This window comes from Osmerus eperlanus, chromosome 23 (assembly GCF_963692335.1).
Source record: "Osmerus eperlanus chromosome 23, fOsmEpe2.1, whole genome shotgun sequence".
Taxonomy (NCBI): Eukaryota; Metazoa; Chordata; class Actinopteri; order Osmeriformes; family Osmeridae; genus Osmerus; species Osmerus eperlanus.
The window spans coordinates 5,720,585-5,738,657 of record NC_085040.1 but is presented as its reverse complement, the minus strand read 5'-3'; positions in this window follow the sequence as shown (position 1 = coordinate 5,738,657).

The window sequence follows — 18,073 nt, the reverse complement described above, 5'->3', positions numbered from 1 at the left end:
AATGTGAGCTTCGGCTCAACCATGTAATATGTCTCAGCCTTGCTACAAAAGCCAGGTACTCAGGATAAATACCATGACCTTGCTAAAACACCCCAACACAAACATTTAACAACATCCAAACAAACAAATTCTAACAACAACAGAAAAACACAGGCTCTGTACCTCCAGAAATCCTTCCAAGCCCAAAAAACGCGTGTTTTTGTTGGACACGGGTTGTAGTTGATGTCATAAAGGCCTGTCAGGGGCCCGGCACAGAAGTCCTCCGCACGAGTCCACCTCAGCCCGAGTTCTGACCGCAGTCTTTAACCTTGGAACGTGCCGAGTCATTAGCCGTGGAGGACGTGCGTTCCCAGCCTCGCAGCTTCTCAGGGGGGGGGCAAGCTAGAATGTATTGTTGAGGAGGACCTCGCGGCTCTCCTGGCAGTAGGGATTTATTCCTACCATTCATCAGTCTGTTAAACACAGTCAATACCAGCGTTGACGTTAATTACACCCCTCACTGGGAGAGCTGGTTTCCTCCAGAGCGAGAGACAGAGAGAAAGAGAGACAGAAAGAGAGAGAGAGACATAGAGGTTCTGGGAACTCCGGGGGTTCATTTAAAGCCGGTAGAGGGACCCGCTGGTGTTGGGTCTGTGCTTCTTTCGCCGTGATAAAGGGAGAGGGTTTGATCTGAGAGGAGTCAGACTGATGCATGGAGCCGGAGTGACTGGTGCTGTCACATGTGAGCTCAGGAGAGGCTGGGAACAGCTCTTCTCCAGGGACAGATGATGAGACTCAGAACCTCCTTTGGTCGTTATCAAAGGTCCAGACGGGTATGTGGGGCAGGGGTGCTGATACGGGCACGCACTGAATGATCTGTAGAATCGTATTGATCTGCATCATTTCAGTCGGCTATAGTATGCTTTACTAGGCTATAGTATGCTTCAATGCGCTATAGTATGCTTTACTGCGCTTTGAATATGGACAGAATCGGCGCCAACGATTTCTGTTGACGTCAATCCGCCAAGCGAACACATCAATCGGCCGTCACAACAACCGATCTCTTGAGCAAGTGTTTTAGAAGGTCTGATTCCGACAGCACTACTTGGCATGCAGCCTGAAGGGCCACCCTGAGTCCCTGGACATCCTGTCCACCTGTGACCATGTGGCATCATTGTTCTGATTGAAATGGTTCGATCCTGGCAACAGGAAATTTGACCACAGATAGTACTCCGAATTATTACTTTTGTTGTTCTGGAAAGAGGGATGGAGGGGAGGGGGGGGCGGAGAGGGAGAAACAGAAATGGAGAGCGAAAGTGAACGAGAGAGATAAAGAGAAAGCAAAAAGAGCGAGAGAGCAAAAGAGAGAGGGAGAGGGCACTCATGGATAACTATCCACTTTTCATTTGGTTTAGGAATGAGTGGTATGGCCACACGCGCTTGTATCCGCACATCACACCACACACACACACACACATCTAATGCACACACACACGCACACCAAGCCATCCCCAACACACATGCACATCCTCTCACACACATACACACACACACACGCACGCACACACACTAATAGCTTGTGATCATGATAATCTATAAGTGCTCTCCAGTGGAGTCCCAGGGAAGGCATTCCAGACATGTCTCTGCTCTGTAACTAACCCTCCAGACACAGCTGCTGTCCTGCCCAGCTCCACGCACACGCCCGCTGGATGCAAAACAGGTCAATAACACCACACTGTAGGTCACAGCCTTAACTACACCCCTCACACACACACACACCCGCACACGCCATTTTATCCACCGTGCAGCAATTTGAAACAAATTAAGGCACGTCAAAATAAATCCCCAGCTGCTGCTTCTTGGTTCCCTTCAGAAGGGAGCGCTCCGTGGAAGCGAGCGAGCGCGTCGATTCTACAAGGTTGTGCGTGGCTGTTTCTTTTGTCCCCACCAGTAAGTACTCAGTGACCTGTGCCTACAGGGAACCTCAGCAGCCTCTTCTACCAGGAAACTCCACACGGCCACGAGATCTGTTAAACCTGCATCCATAACGGTGCTATGCTAGTTAGCCAATAACAATTATGGCTAGTTAGCTACTTCTTTGAATTAATTAATGGTGTGTGGTGCTGCAGTATGAAGGCAGCGTTACTTGGTAAACGACGACATTCCCTGACTGATCTGTGAATTGTATGAAGGCAGACTGGGCCGTTAAAGAATGTTTGTCTCTGAACGACAATGTTCCGTCAATAAAAAGCTTGCAATAAAGGTCTGTCAGAGGTTTCTGAAACGTTGAGTGGGCGCTGCGTTGGCCAGTCGTCCTGGCGGGGTGACAGGCAGGTACACTGACGGGCTGGCGTTTGATATTGTCGCTGTCACAGGACACGTCTCGCCCCATCCCTTCCTCTCCTCCCCCCGTCGCTGCGGCAACCCTCCTTCTCCGGGCGCCCCTCCCGCTGTCGTCGTGGTGACCCCGGCGCGGGGGCCCGTCTGTCAGCCTGAAGCCCCCCCAATCCCCCCCTCTCGCTCCCCCCCTCTCACCCCCTTCCTCGCTTTTGCTCCCCACGGCTGTCATGTCCGCTGCCTGACGGAAAAAGCCACAAACGCCGACAAACCTCCCCGGCTCGATTCTATCAGCCCCCCCCCCCCCCCCCCCCCCCCCCTCTGTCTCGGTCAGCACGCACGCACGTGCACGCACACACATACACAAATGTACACACACGCACACACCATTATACATTCAGCCATGTCCACAAACACAAGCGTACAAATATGTATGAGGTGCGCTGTGAATACAGAGCAGCGGCACGGCATCTTCCAGGACTCACAATCTATTGATTCTCTTTAAGAGAGCATGACACACTGACAGAGAGAAAGATGGGAGAGGAGATGAGAGCGAGAGAGAGAATCAAGCAAGAAAGAAAGAAATTGGAGGTATTCCCTTATCTGACTGTTCTGTGTACAGCATGTGAAAGCAGACCTAGAGACAGGCCTTGATGTGGACCAGCCCCACAGCGTGGAGGAGGACGGAGGGAGAGAGAGAGAGTGGCGAGAGTGATAAGGGAGAGAGAACAGGAGAGAGACAGAAGTAAGCCAGTGAATGAGAGAGAGAGACCTGAAAACGGAGAGCGGAGAGAGGTAGAGAGAGGTGGGGGGAGGAGAGGCGGAGGTCAGGAGAGATCAAGATGGAGGTGGGAGCGTGAGTCCTCTTTACAGCGCCGTCTCATCGATCGGGTCCAGTTGGCCCTCCCCTACACCCCCCCACACACACACAAACTCCCCCCCCCACCCCCCCTCAACCCTCCGCCTCCCTCTCCCTGCTCTGCTCAGAGGGGCCAAAGTGATAGACAGTGAGAATTCAGTGATAGCATTTGATTGTCAGCTGAAGTGGCAGTTATAAATTTACTCCAGGATAGCTATTTACTGTGTCGGCTCTGGAGAGGAGGGAGAGAAGAGGCGAGGGGTGGGGAGAGGGGAGGAGAGGAGAGGAGAGGAGAGGAAAAGAGAGGAAGGGAGGGGAGAGGAGAGGAGAGGAAATGAGAGGAGGAGAGAGGAGAAGAGAATCCCATCATGCCCTATGATAAGGTGTTTGAGAGGAAGTGGGGGGGGCCACAGCACTGTAACACAGCCTCTAGTCAGGGAGGCAGTGACACACACACACACACACATCTGTCTGTACTCGACTTCTCAGACAGAGCTCAGGGTTAGGGGGAGGAGAGGTGGGGGCAAGGGGGGGGGGGGCAGGGGTTGTCCAAGCCGTATCCTCCATGGGCCAATATTCAAGATTAATTATCCAATATCTTGAAAGCAGAAACCTGTGTTTGATGGTCCAATTTCCAGAGGGCGGAGCCTGAGTGAGCCTGGCATTCACCAAATGCTCGGGGCGCCGCAAATATGGAAGACGCATTCAACATCTGTAGGGACACAGACTCACACACGTGCCTGAGCACGCTGACATCTCACACACACAAAGCACACAAGTGGCAGAGCGTTTGCCATATGGTTGCAGCAGCCATGTGTGTGTGTGTGTGTGCGTGTACCTTTGACACCGGCTTGACAGTCTTTTAATTACACTAAGGCTCCACAGTGGTCTCTCTGGCCACTAGTGACACTCACACACAGACACACATATTTACCCACACACTCTCTCTCACACACACACACACACAGAGAGAGAAAGAGAGAGAGAACAGCCAGGTCTACCTGCAGGTACTGGTGACACGCACATTGATTGCTCTAACTAGATTGGAAAAATGTAAAGAGCTGTCCTGGTTATAGTGTGTGTGTAGCACACATTTGAGCAACAGACCCAAGACCATTGTTTGAGGTGGATACAGAGATTTTTCACATTCATCTTAAAAGAAATATATATATATTTCCGCAGTGAATTTTCTGACCATGATGGGGGACGATAGCTTCAGCAACCAATCGCGTCGGATCTCAAGCAGATCGCCGTCCAATATCTGTGCTCCTGACAACTCTGCTGTTCTGCTGAACTGAGTGGAACACAGCAGGCAGACGCACTCCCAGCCTGCAGCGTGAGCATCCCTCCCCCCCCCCCCCCCATCGCCCCCGTCCCCCCAGCCCCCCGCTGGGTTAGCATGTGCCGCTGCCGCTCGAGGGGATAGGGTCCGTTTAATATGTTGTGCCTGGCGGGCCCGCCCACCGGAGACCTCCCAGGGATCGTTGTCATTTCATTATCCACGCTGGCGCTGGCGAGCGCCCGTCGCATCAACACATCAAACCCCCCCCACGCCGCCGCTTCTGCTGTCCACACACACACACAAACTCACACACACGCTACACGTACACACTCGTACATCCACACGCGAGTGTGAGCGCGCGCACACCGCACACACTCGAACCCTCTCTGCGACTCTGCCCATCAAAAAGCCCAACACCCCCCATCTGTTCCCTCCCACACAGGGCTGGGTGTCTCTGGAGTGCGAAGCCGAACAGGGGTTTTCTTCTTCTGGGCTTTCCCTCCAGCCTCTCGACCGTGCCGGGAGCCAGGAAGGATCTGATATGCTTTGATACATGGAAGGTTCTTTGATGGTCTCTCTCTCTTTCCCTTCTTCTTCACACTCTATAAATAGCTTCTGGAGCTTTAGGGGAGGAGGGAGGGAGGGAGGAGGAGGAGGAGGAAGACCACCTCCCCCTTTATGCACGTTCTCAATCCTCACACATCTATAGGTTTGCGCGCGTACGCGCACACGCACGTACGCGCACGTCCGTGGTTTGCGGACGTACACGCACGTCCGCAAACCACCCCACACGCGTGGGGTGGTTTGCGGGTGAGGAGGCTGCCCGCGGCGGTGCAGAGCTGTCTGATTGAGAGGTGGGTGGTGGGGCTGAGAGAGAGGGCGGCAGGCGTGACCTGGCCCAGTTAGGACGACGCCGGCGCGTCTCTCTCCCTCTCCTGCTCTCCCCCGCTGGACACACAGAGGGAGAATCACGCCGTGATAGCCTTCTGTCCTCTCGCCTGGTTTCCATGCACCGCAGGTTCCTGCGGATGGCATGGCCATCCAGGCTTCTGGGCTCCTGACTAGCGTGTCGTCGTTTTTGGCTGCAGTCAAGCGGTCTGGAGAGGTATTTGCTATTGGGCTGCATCGCAGAGTATTCTTCTACCTCGCCTACCTCGCCACACGGCGCTGGATTACCCAGCATGCAGCGGGCCCCGGGGGCTGGTATCTATTAACCTGCGTCTGTTTCACTGTCAAAAGCAAACGGGCTGTCAACAACAGCACGCTGCAGAAACAACAACAATGACAACAACAGCAGCACTGACCGCTCAGCGACCAGGAAGTGATTCAATTTAAGACCTGCTCCGCCCCTCCGGTCTCTTTCCTGAAGCAGCCCCGCCGCACTCCCTCACTTTCTCTCTCTCTATCTCTCTCTCTCTCTCCATCAGTTTGCGTCTCACCCAGACTGCGTGTTTCCTGCGGGCCGCGGGGGACTGCTGAGGAAATGCGCCCGTGAGGCCCTGCAAGAGTGACGCTCGATTTTAACACCCAGAAACAAATGACCAGTCGTTTCGGTACCCAACCACCCGCTCTCCCCTCCCTCCTCCACCTCCCCTGCCCCCCCCCCCCCCCCCCCCCCGATCACTCCATGCCAGCGTAGAGGGGGCAGCGTTACTCTGAGGTAACGACTCCTTGATGACACACTTAGGCGCCGTGACGGAGGCTGGTGTGGGCCGACTGGTGAATTTGTTACTTTGCCAAACCCAATAAGTGACAAATGAGTTTAACTGAGGCCGTTAAGGCATTTATAATATCGATTCGGCGCAAGTCAATATCACGGGCCTCATATAATATCACTCTGAGTGGTGGCACAAGAAAGAGAAAAAGAGAGCGAGAGAGAGAGAGAGAGAGAGAGAGAGAGAGAGAGAGAGAGAGAGAGAGAGAGAGAGAGAGAGAGAGAGAAAGAAAGAGAGACAAAAAAAAATCAATACTGATACTACAGCAGGGGAGACTAATGTTCTTAACAAATGGAAATAAACACATTACGCACCCCGGCCACGACGACCCCACTTCATTCTGACACGTTCAGGCCCTCGTTACAGCTCTAATTGTTTTTCTGCAGCTCATATTTATTGTTGATGGGCGAAGGACGGCCGCAGGTGCCTAGTATGGCCCCGGAGGTCTGGGGAGAGCGTCTGAGGGGGCGAAGGGGGTCCAGTGGGGCAGTGAGTGTTGGGGGGCCCGCGGGGGGGCGCCGATCGATGAGGGAGAAGGAGCATACTGGGACAGGCTTCTAATTGAAATGAATTTTGCGGCGGGTAGATAAACGATTGGACATGTAAAGGGGGGAAGCGAGGGATGGAGAGGGAGGAGAGAGGGAGTGATGAGGATTATGGGGGGGAGGGAGGGGGGGGGCTTCATCACCTTTTTTCTCTGTAAGGGTGAACGTCGGGGGACTCGTCAGATGAGAGATACGGTCCCTTCATCATAGCGAAGGGCTGATGACTTCCTTTCACATCTCTAAACCAATCATCCCAAGGGGCGGGGCTGGAGCAGGGGGGATATCAGGGGGGGGTGCTTGGACAGTGTAATGTTATAGAGGGATATTATGCTTGGACAGTGTAACGTTATGGAAGGATATTGTACTTGGACAGTGTAATGTTATGGAAGGATATTGTACTTGGACAGTGTAATGTTATGGAAGGATATTGTACTTGGACAGTGTAATGTTATGGAAGGATATTGTACTTGGACAGTGTAATGTTATGGAAGGATATTCCGTCCAGGTGGTCCCTGGGCCCAGCCAGTGCCATCACAAACACCAGTCACATCAAACTGGCTGTGGGCTTTCACTAAATGATTCACATTCGACTGGGCGAATCTACAGAGCAAATTCCGTCTTCTTTTTATGGTAATACTAAATCAATGTAAACCTATAACCTACAAAGGCAGCAAAGTGTGAAGTGCCACAGGGCATGCAGAGGAGGAACGCGAGCAGGTGAGGTTCTGTGTGTCATTATTGAGGAGTGCGGCATGTCCCTCTCTGACTAACTTGTGATCTTAACCTCCTCGACCGAACAAGAGGAGACGACATGGACAGCACTGACAGCCCTGTGTACAGAGGGATCACACATGGTGCTCGCAGAGAGGGAGGGTGGGAGGGAGGGAAGGTGGGAGGGAGGGAGGGAGGGAGGGAAAGGAGAGAGAGAGGGACAAATGGAGCAAGAAAGAGAAAAAAAATCAAGAAAGGGAGAGAAAAAGAAAGAGATGGACAGAAACAGAGGGAGGGAGGGAGGGAGGGAGGAAGGGAGGGAGGGAGGGAGGGAGGGAGGGAGGGAGGGAGGGAGAGAGGGAGGGAGATATACAGAGTGGGAGGGAGATATACAGAGTCTGTTCTGGATGAACAGGTGTCCAGGACTATTTGTGGTGGAGGTCTGATCTCCAGTTGTGACTCGTCACACCTGAGGGGAGGCTGTCTACAACGGCTTCTGTTCTGGGACCACAGCGTAGCCCCAAACCACTCACCAACCTACATAGAACAGTGCACACGCACACACGCGCGCACACACCTGTTCACATTGCCCCGCCCGACACTTTTTTGCTAATTCACATAGAACATTGCTGTTAGTCTTAATGAATATTTGAGGTGTGACTAGTTGGACTGAGCTGTGTTGGCTAAGCCCCTGAGGAAGGCCTGTGTAATGCTGTATGAACCTTGAGGAAGATCAATCCTCTGAACAGTACAGATGTGTGCTGGTGAACACACACACTCACACACACACACACACACACACACACACACACACACACACACACACACACACACACACACACACACACACACACACTAGACAACAACAAAGAGGGTGTTTACTCTCCTACCTGAGAAATGGAGAGATCCAGAGAGGCAGGGAACAGCATTGTGAGAAAAGAGAGAAACAGAGAGCATGTTTCAGTACAATTTCACAAAGGTAAATTGTCACACAAGAAAAATGTATTCATGGTAATATGCTAACTTAATCATTTTAATCAACATACTTATTTGTAATGGCGATCATATTTGTTGTGTGCACAATTAATCAATGAATTAATTAAACAAACAATTCATCAATCAACTGTCCACTGGCTAAACCAGAACGACAAATTAATTTGATCAGTTCAACACCCCTGCCCCTCTTGCATGGAACAGTCCACTGCACTAGCTGCACTTGGGACATACCACCACTTAGGGCGACACATCTGAACGCTTGGCTCCAACCATAGAGCACGAAGAGAATCGGTTTGTTGACAGTCTGAGGCAAAACTAAGCACATTAAGATGTGGAAAATGAATTATCTTAAAACCGGGATGAGAAGGGTGATGAATGACACCTGTCTGTTTCTTTTGACAGTCATTCTATTTTTAATTTCTTAGCACATTTGACTTTCTAATTAATGTGGGGATTTGAAGTGTTTGTTGATTCTGTCAATAGTGATTATGTCTCTTTTGGCTCGAAGAGTGCGCCTGCCTTGTGCTAATTTGCTTTTCTGCATGTATTCGCGTCCCCCGGCTTGCCAAACGCGATTGGCCAGCAAATGGGCTTTCCTCCCCTGAGGGGAGGGGGGGAAGCTAGACACACTGACAGACCTGTACCCTCCACATCTGAGACGTTTCAACTGCTCTGTGTTCCTGACGAGCATCGCGAGCGCGGGGGCACCGGAGCTAAAGGATTTGCTGTCTGTGATAAATGCCAGTAAACAGTTTCATTTCAAAAACAGAGTCATTTGTAAAATGTTCGATTGATCGTAGCCTTCAGTTCAGACAAAGCAGTCGATTTGTTGTTTTTTTCTGCGCTGAAATAACTCCCAACCATTGTGTCAATACTTAGTGTTTGTTGAATTTGCTCCTCTCATAACATGAATGAACTGAATTGCAATGGGTGAGCAATCCTGCAAATACATATTAACAGTATGAGGACGTAACAATACGTTGTATTTCTTAAAAGCAGACTCAGTTATTCCATATCTGCGAGTGGCAGCAGGAGTGCATTCATCAAGCAGGTGCACCCCCGCCGACAGGAGGTGCACCGTGGTCTTGGACGGCGAGTCCTTGGGCGCCACGTGTGGGATAAGGTTGCGGAGGCTGAGCCTTTCAAGTGGGGAAGGAGAAAACAAGCTGCCCTGTCAGCAGCTTGCCTCCAAGGGCAGAAGGGCCGAAGAAGGGAGGGAGAGAGAGACAAATTGAACACGCCCGCAGAGGAGAGTCCAGAGCTTTCGGCTCTCTTCTCCTTTTACCTGGCGCGTCGCTCCTGTTTCGGAGAGCAGGGGGAAGCGTCGGACAGTTCCTGTGCGGCGGGCTACTGTTTCTCCCTGCTTGCATTTTCGTTTTTTTTTGTTGAGGGGGGGTTGGGGCTGGGGGGAGATATTGAGAAGGGGAGCGTTGTGTGCTTAGGGAGGATTCGGTGGGGGCAGCTAATGAGCAGGATGAATCCGATTTGGGAGAGGTGGAGAGGGGTTGGAGGGGGGTTGGGGGGGGTACGGGGGCGAGGGAGGGTGGTGGTGGTGGTGGGGGGGGGTATGTCTCGTAGACACAGTACATTACTTTTTCATCAGCACATGCACTTCCCTAGACTTAGTCCGTGGGGGTGTGTGTATTGAATCACAAGCGTGGCCCCCGACTCCCCTCGCTCTCAGATTGCATATTGTGGACAAGGGAGGGGGGGGGGGTGAGACACTCATATAACCCTGCTGCCCGCATGCACACACTCACTATGGGTCCATACTAGCAGAACCATGTTCTCTAGAACTACCCAACCGTGCATCTGAGCTATCCAATCACCAACCTCCTGTCTCCATTGGTCATTCTCTAAAAGAGACTCTTTAGGATAAAACTCATCAGCCAATAGGACACCATAGGTGTTACATGTCGACGTTAGACCAGGCGTTTGGTTACAGGTGAAGACTATGTTTGTGTTATAGTTGTTCGATTATAACACCTATTTGCTCTCCATATTCAGAGGGACACTTAGCTGAGAGAGAAGCTGTATGAAATCCAGCTGGCTAGAATGGCCTAGCTGAGATGGAGAGGAGGAGGAGTCCACGACAGGAAGGATGTTCATTCCCCTCTCTTCTTCTTTAGTGGGTCATAAAATGTAACGGGCCCGGAACGGCGCTCGCCACGGAATCACCCGGGTGCTTTTTTCTATTTTTTTTCTTCTTTTTTTTCTTCCTTCCTCTCGACAAATTGGCAGAGCGGACTGAGGTGAGGGTCATAAATAAGGAAAACGGCAGACATACACACAGGTACGTACGCACGCGGGCACACGCACGCACACAAACACACACACTGCTCCGGGCCATGAGTCACTTTGTCTCCTTTCTCACAGCACTCCTACACATACTCAGCAACCAAGGACCTCCCCAGAAACAGAGATCGGTCAGAGGGAAAGAGGGAGGGAGGTGGAGAGAGAGAGAGAGAGAGAGAGAGAGAGAGAGAGAGAGAGAGAGAGAGAGAGAGAGAGAGGGGGGGGGGGGGGGGGGGGAGAGAGAGAGGAGGGCGGGGAGAGGGAGCAAGAGAGATAGAGAGAAGGGGGAAAGAGGAGGAGAAAGTTCTATAAATAAGGTCCTGTGGAGGTGTTTGAGCCAGTACTGCAGAGGTTAAGCTATCCAGGAGCTGCAGGCAATCATTCAATTTAAAACTCACTAGGAGCCCTTGGGCGCGAGGGAGCAGGTCGCATAAAGACATTTAACAACTCAATGTTTTACGGCCCACGGAAATGAGATCTGAGTAGGGGTGAGGGGACGCAGATAGCCGGGTGTGCGGTCTGCACACATGCACACGCACAAACACACACACACAGCTGGAGACCCCGCCGCAGGAGAGAGCCACAAGCTCATCTGCAGCTGGGAGGTGAGGGGCAGCAAATCAAATACGCCGCCCGCACCCCAGGTCACACGGCACAGACGCTTTTCGAGGAACCAGGAGGCGGGAAACTGACTCTCCATCTTTCTCGCGTTCTTCCTCTCCCTACTCCTCCTCTCTTACACCTGTCTGTACACCCCCCCCCCCCGCCCCGCCCGGCCTCTCTCTATTACTCCTAATATCCATCTTCCCATCCGGCCACCTTAACTCTCTCCTCCACCCCTCCATCACTGGCGGGCTGGTGGGCCTGCTGTCCCAGCAGGTGCCTGCTGTCATTCGTAGCCGGACTGTGATGAGGGAAAGGCGCTCCATTGTGTCAGCGGCAGGACGCTACTCAGAGTGAGTAAGACGCTGAAGGGAGAAGGGGGGGGGGGTTGTTCACCAATCAGCGGAGCAGACATGTCCAAACCTCGTCCTTGAAAGCCTCTCATACCTTCGCTTGAATGCATGACAAATGAAAGACGTGCGAAACAGCACACGACGGAAACAAGCGTGCGCACGCCATCCTTTTCTTTGCCCGTCCGGATTGTTTTAGTTTCGAAAGGTATTGTTTCACGGCCACTGCGCCTCCGCGCTCAAAGCAATTTAGCCACACGATTAGAGTACGGGGAAGTGTGGGACGACGTGCGTTTTGTGTTCCTTGCGAGGCGTTCAGACTGTAGTCTGTGGAGAAGGACAAGGAGGAGGAGGAGAAGGAGGCCAACTGAACAGGAGCAGATGTCCGCGTAGCACGTCTCCTGAGTTATAGAGGTACACACAGTTGAGCCTGTCAGACCGGCAGATGAATGACTTCACACTGAGAGGGATGAGGACTTGGCAGGTGAGGGAATTACTAGCAAGAACACGTTAATCAACTTTAAAAAAAGAGGCTATTTAATCCAGCCAAACGCGTCCGCTCGATTCAGAGTTTGATACACCCATGTGTTTCTGAAATGGCCGCTATCGGGAGGAATATATGCCGTTCTGACACTTGGAAGTTTTGAGTTTAGTACAGCGGACATGTTTGTCACTTAATGACAGTTTTTACCGGAGGTAACAGCCGGTCCCCTCTTTCTGGGATCATTCTCCCATACGTCCCCACCTCAATGTCTACAGGTGGGCCTCGGCCTAGGCCAGCCTTTGTCAATCACCTCGCTGCGATGTGTCCCAGTGTCACCCGAGGCCATTAAACTCTCAAAAGAATAAATTACATTAATTGCAGGTAGACAACAACAGCTGGGTCGAACTGTGGAATGACGGTAATAAAATAAGTTTTTGATGGAAAAAAGGGAGGTGAGGCAGGGAGGCAACTCTCCAGGTTTCCAGACTGTCTAGCTTCCTGTCTGTAGGCTGGGTTGAGAGGTAGGATAGACTAGGTAGACTATTTGTGGTAGGCTGGGTAGGCTTGCATTGAGACCTCGGACTGTCCTACTTCCTGTGACAGCCTCCCTCCATTAGATCCAGGTGCATATCTCATGAAAAGCCGAGTTAACAACACACCTGTGTGTGGGCTACGGGGGGTAAGGGCGGGCACCTTGACTAATGTCCTCATCCGTGTTCCTCTATTCCTCCACCTGTCCTCGTTCCTCCCCTCCTCTCTTTCGTTCAACATTCACCTTTCCTTCACAGCATGTTTTTTCTCTGTTTCTCCCCCAGTTCCTCGTCACGTCCTTCTGAGCGTTCTTCATGTCTCCTCTGTCTTCCTTCATCTCCTTCCCCATCTTTCTCATTTTTACTGTCTGTTTATATGCATGCCTCCAAGTGAGAGGAAGAAAGAGACAGAGAGTGAGAGAGAGAGCGAGAGAGAGAGAGAAAGAAAGAAAGAGAGTGAGAGAAAAAAAGTGGAGAAACAGAGAGAAAAAGAATAAGGCAGCTAAATAAGCCAACCGACGATAACACAAAACGACTGGCTGCTCTTTTTTTCCACTTTCTTTTTCCTCTTTCAGTTGTTTCACCAACTCTTCCGTGCTAGGCCTTTTCAGGGCAGTACAATGAACTGGGGAGTAGCTAACTCTCTCCAATTTGTGAGAGCTCCAAGGCTGTGGGGCTGGGCCCTGCCGGGCCGACAGCAGAAGGGATGATTACAGCCACAGCGGTCCACTCCGCTCAGGCACGCTGCGCCGACACGACATGCACCGAGGCTAGTGGGCCCGGGCAACACTTGAGCGTGTGGAGAGATAAGACAGTCAAAGTTCAGAAGTTACTCCTCCCTGGAGACCGTCACTGCCACCCCTCTCTGCCCTGTCTCCCCCTGGTGTCGAGAGGGAGACCCTAGGTGCTCATGAGAGAGAGGGGGGGAGGGGGGAGGGAGTGAAGAGACCGAGGGGAGAGAGAAGGAGGGCTAGAAAGAGAGGGGGGTGTAGAGAGAGGGAGAGAGGGGTGGAGGGAGAGAAGAGAGAGATTGAGGCAGGAAGAGGGAAGGAGGAAGTGCGAGTCGGATGGGGAGAGAAGGAAGGAGGGAGAGAGAGGGAGGTAGAGAGAGTCTGTTTGAAAAAAGGAGGAAGGGAGAGAGAAGGAATAGAACAGGGAGGGAGTGATTGACAGATAGACAGGGAGCGGGAGAGAGAGAGACCAGGGCTGGAGTCATCCTCCCTCCTCTGAGTCTTGCATTCCTAGGAGAGGGAACATTAGCCAGCGGCGCTAGCGACAGCTAATAGCATGTCTGCTATGTGCAACAGCAAGCTGGCAGCTACGAGAACGGGCGGGGTGATAATAGTTTCATCATGGTTACTGATGATCTAGATCTCACCGCACAATAACTCTGAAGCGTACCGCTACGTAGCGATACTCTCCATTAATATCCTCTCGACGGCCATTCTGTGTGGCAGGCTTGTTCTCCGCTGACTGGCTGCTGCATACAGCCTGTTGTATATCAATTCCCTGCAGTCATTTGAGTCGCTCTCCTCACGTCTGCATATAATTATTGATTCTATAAAGCGGGGTCTTTCAATAGCGCCAAGGCATTTAGATCTACATTTATATTCTCATTGCATTGCTCTGCTTCAGCACAGACCCTCTAGCTAGCCCTGAGAAGAGAGAGAAAAGAGAGAGAGAGCGCATTCACGTCACTTTGCCTTATTGGGCCCTAAGTACCTTCTATGAATTGGACCCTTAAAGTATACACATTAGAGCCATCAGTTCGTACGTGGTGGAGGGAGGGGAAAGCAAGAGAGAGAGACAAGCATGGACGATGGAAGATAAAGAGATGGGAAGAGAGAGGGTGGGTGGGTGCGAGAAAACAGAGTGCATTAGGGAGAAACCAACATGGTAAAATGAAGGGGGGGGGAGAGAGAGAGAGAGAGAGAGAGAGAGAGAGAGAGAGAGAGAGAGAGAGAGAGAGAGAGAGAGAGAGAGAGAGAGAGAGAGAGAGAGAGAGAAAGTTTTGTCTGAACAGACCCACTGGGCGACCTGCTTTGATGCCTTTTTAAAAGCGAGCAGTCAGGCTATCTTGCTTATGATTTCCTAATGACGATGTTGTGTGAGAGTCTATGGAGGCAGAGCCTCACTAGGGACCCGAAGAAGCAAATCAAACTGCAGGAAGTAAACTATACACCGCAGAAAAAAAATTACAAGACATTCAATTGCAGAGATTATGTGTTTGCTTATTAGGGAATAAGCATGGTGAAAGAAAAACTCATGCATTTAAATATGCTTCTTAGCCAAGGCGTCTCTCTCTCTGTCTCTCTCTCTTTATTATGGCTCCAGTTAGGGATGCCCAAATAATATTTCTTTACAAACGACTGTTTGTTTGCTTTACATATGAATGACCTCTTTGTTTTCCTGAAGTGCACCAATCACTTTTGGTCCATTAAATTCTGATTAGTGGAAAGACCCTCCAGGCTGGGAGGAGGAGAAGCGAGGGTGTAGAGAAGAGGGATGCAGCAAGAGAGAAAGAGAGAGAGAGAGACAGAGAGAGAGAGAGAGAGAGAGAGAGAGAGAGAGAGAGAGAGAGAGAGAGAGAGAGAGAGAGAGAGAGAGAAGAGGAACAGAGACTGAGATGCCAGAGTCTGAAAGATGGCACAGAGAAGAAGCAGTAGCCCTCTAAGAGTGTGTTGTCTTAACTGGAGGTCTTAGCTAGAGGTCTCCACAGCTTGCAAAGGGAACGTTCGTCCCAGAATGGCAGCTATGGATCTGGACCCAGAAGGATCCCTGGACCATGAAGCGCTCAGATGAGTTCAGGCAGCCATAAGTCCCCCCCCCACACACACCCCAACTATCTCTAAACACGAGTTCCAGAACATTTTATCATGTTCAAACCGTGTTTCAGCTTACTGATAACACTGATAAACTCATGCATGCACACAGTTGTTTCGACAAAAGCTCCAAACTTCCCCCAAAGTACCCTAAACTTGGGAGAAGCCGGGAATAATCACCCATCGATTGGACACGGTCAATAAAGCAGCCCCCCACACCGGCAGCAAAGGCTCATGGGAGGTGGAGGGTGCCAAACGGCGAGCTGTTCAGGGCCTCCAACTTCCTGATTAATGCCCGATAATCTGCTCCATAAATAGGCGCATCTCTCTGTTTTGTGTTTTATGTATCCATTTTTACTGCAGCAATAACCACCCCTGGCTGTATTTCACAAGCACGGCAGCCAAACATCTTTCTCTCTCTCTCTCTCTCTCTCTCTCTCTCTCTCTCTCTCTCTCTCTCTCTCTCTCTCTCTCTCTCTCTCTCTCTCTCTCACTCTCACTCTCACTCTCACTCTCTCTCTCTCTCTCTCTCTCTCTCTCTCTCTCTCTCTCTCTCTGTCTCTCTCTCTCTCACTCTTTCTCTGGCGCACCTCCACTTTGATGAAGAATGACAGAACATGTTGCTTCGAACTTTTGGCAACCAAGAAGGGGAGGAGGGGATGGGTAGAGAGCAGAACAGCTCTGATAAACAGAAGTCTCTCTTCTGCGGAGTCTCCTGTTCTTATCCTATCTGACAGCGGTGATAGCTACTGATTTGCTAAATGGGTTTGAATCCCGGTGTATTAAACTTGCGGTCGTCGCCTAGCCGGTCTCTCTTTACTTGCCAACCAGACAGAGTGAAGGAAGGGAAGAGATCTTCTGCTGCCCACTGAGGAGCAGGTTGTTCTGGGTCAGACCAGAACAGGTCCAGGAAAAGAGCTGGCAGACATCACAAAGATGGCCATAATAGACCAGGAGCAATGGTGACAGCAGGATAACAAGCGTCCTCTATCACCACAACCTTCCAGAACCTTCCTGTTACCACAACATTAAAGAATCTTCCCCTGTTACCACAACCTTACATAATCTTCCCCTGGAACCAAACCTTACAGAACCTTCCCCTGTAATCACAACCCTCCAGAACCCTTACACATCACCACAGCATACATCAATGGACTGGAGGGGTCTGTTATCTAACGGTGCTCCAAAACGTCAACTTCATTTATTGATACCAGTTCGTTTTATTCTATTTAGGCTCCACGACGCGTCGCAACAAAAATTTCAATTATGTTTGTGTAAGCAGGCCGCTACAGGGGCTGTGCAGCACGAAGCAGCCCGTGACTTGATGAATGGGCAGCCTTTAATGTTATGGGGGATTAAAGATAAGTTCTGAACGATCGCCGGGTTGAAGGTATAGGCAGCTTCTCTTTCACCAGCATAATAAGTTCAAAGCTGCCACCATTTTAATTACCTCCCCTTTAAACTCAATCCACGTCCTAACCCCCCCACCACCCCCCACCCCCTTTAAAAATATTACTCGGGGAATTGAGTTGGGGGAGGGAGAGGCAGTCAAGGGGCATGGGTGCACAGGAATTCCATTGATTAAGAGGTACTGCTGAAGATAAAAGGTGCAAGCCACCTGGAGACATCCATCTCGCGATAAGATTATGACCCCCCTCCCCCAACCTCCTCCCCCGTGGATGGTGCCCCCTCTTCCCGCCACCTCAGAGGAATCCATCAGAGTGCCTCGAGGGGTCATGGGAGGGGTCACAACGGGATGATCCGCCGCTCCGCCACCCCCCCCCCCCCCCGGACGTGCGCCGCGAATGCCAGATGAGCGTGGCAGGGCGTGTTCCTGCCGGAGGTGGGCCCCGTTCATCACAGGATCAGCATGCACGTAACGCAGCAGACAGGTGATAGGCTGCCGGGCCGCGCGGGCAGCTGTAATTGTCTATGCTGACAGAAAGCGTCGACGAACAAACACATCCACTGACTAAGTAGAATAATTGAGTGTGCGAAAATAAAGTGGTTGCGGTTTAGTTAACGCTTCGGAGAGAGTTCTGAAATGGAAAACTTTGAATTGCAGATTTGTATCTTTGGAAAGTGTTGTACTCAATACCAGCCAATAAAACCTGTTAACACTGTTTACTCACGCAAGACATCCAGCAATGAACACCTCGCTGGGAAATCAAACGCTGTTGTCAAAGCTTGATAACATTCTTTATTTTAAACTGACATCCAAATGCTTTAAGACCAGTTACTGTATTTAGAAGAAGGACAATCTCACAGTGTGTTCCAGACAGCAGTGGAGCACACAAACAGATGCAAGGGGCTTCAACCAGAGACATTCCTTCTCTGCCTCATTTCCCTTCCTGTCCGTCCATCCTCCCAGAGCGGGCAGCAGCAGCGTGCAGCCACCTCAGCAGCACCCGGAGCCCAGAGCAGGGCTTCATACCCCGACCAGGGACATGGGCAGGAGAGAGATCCGTTCTGAGGGGTTTTATACTGGGGTTCTATGAGGAGGAGCACATGGGAGAACATGCAAAGTCCACACAGGCTCAGGAGAGACTCGCCACCAGCCACAGT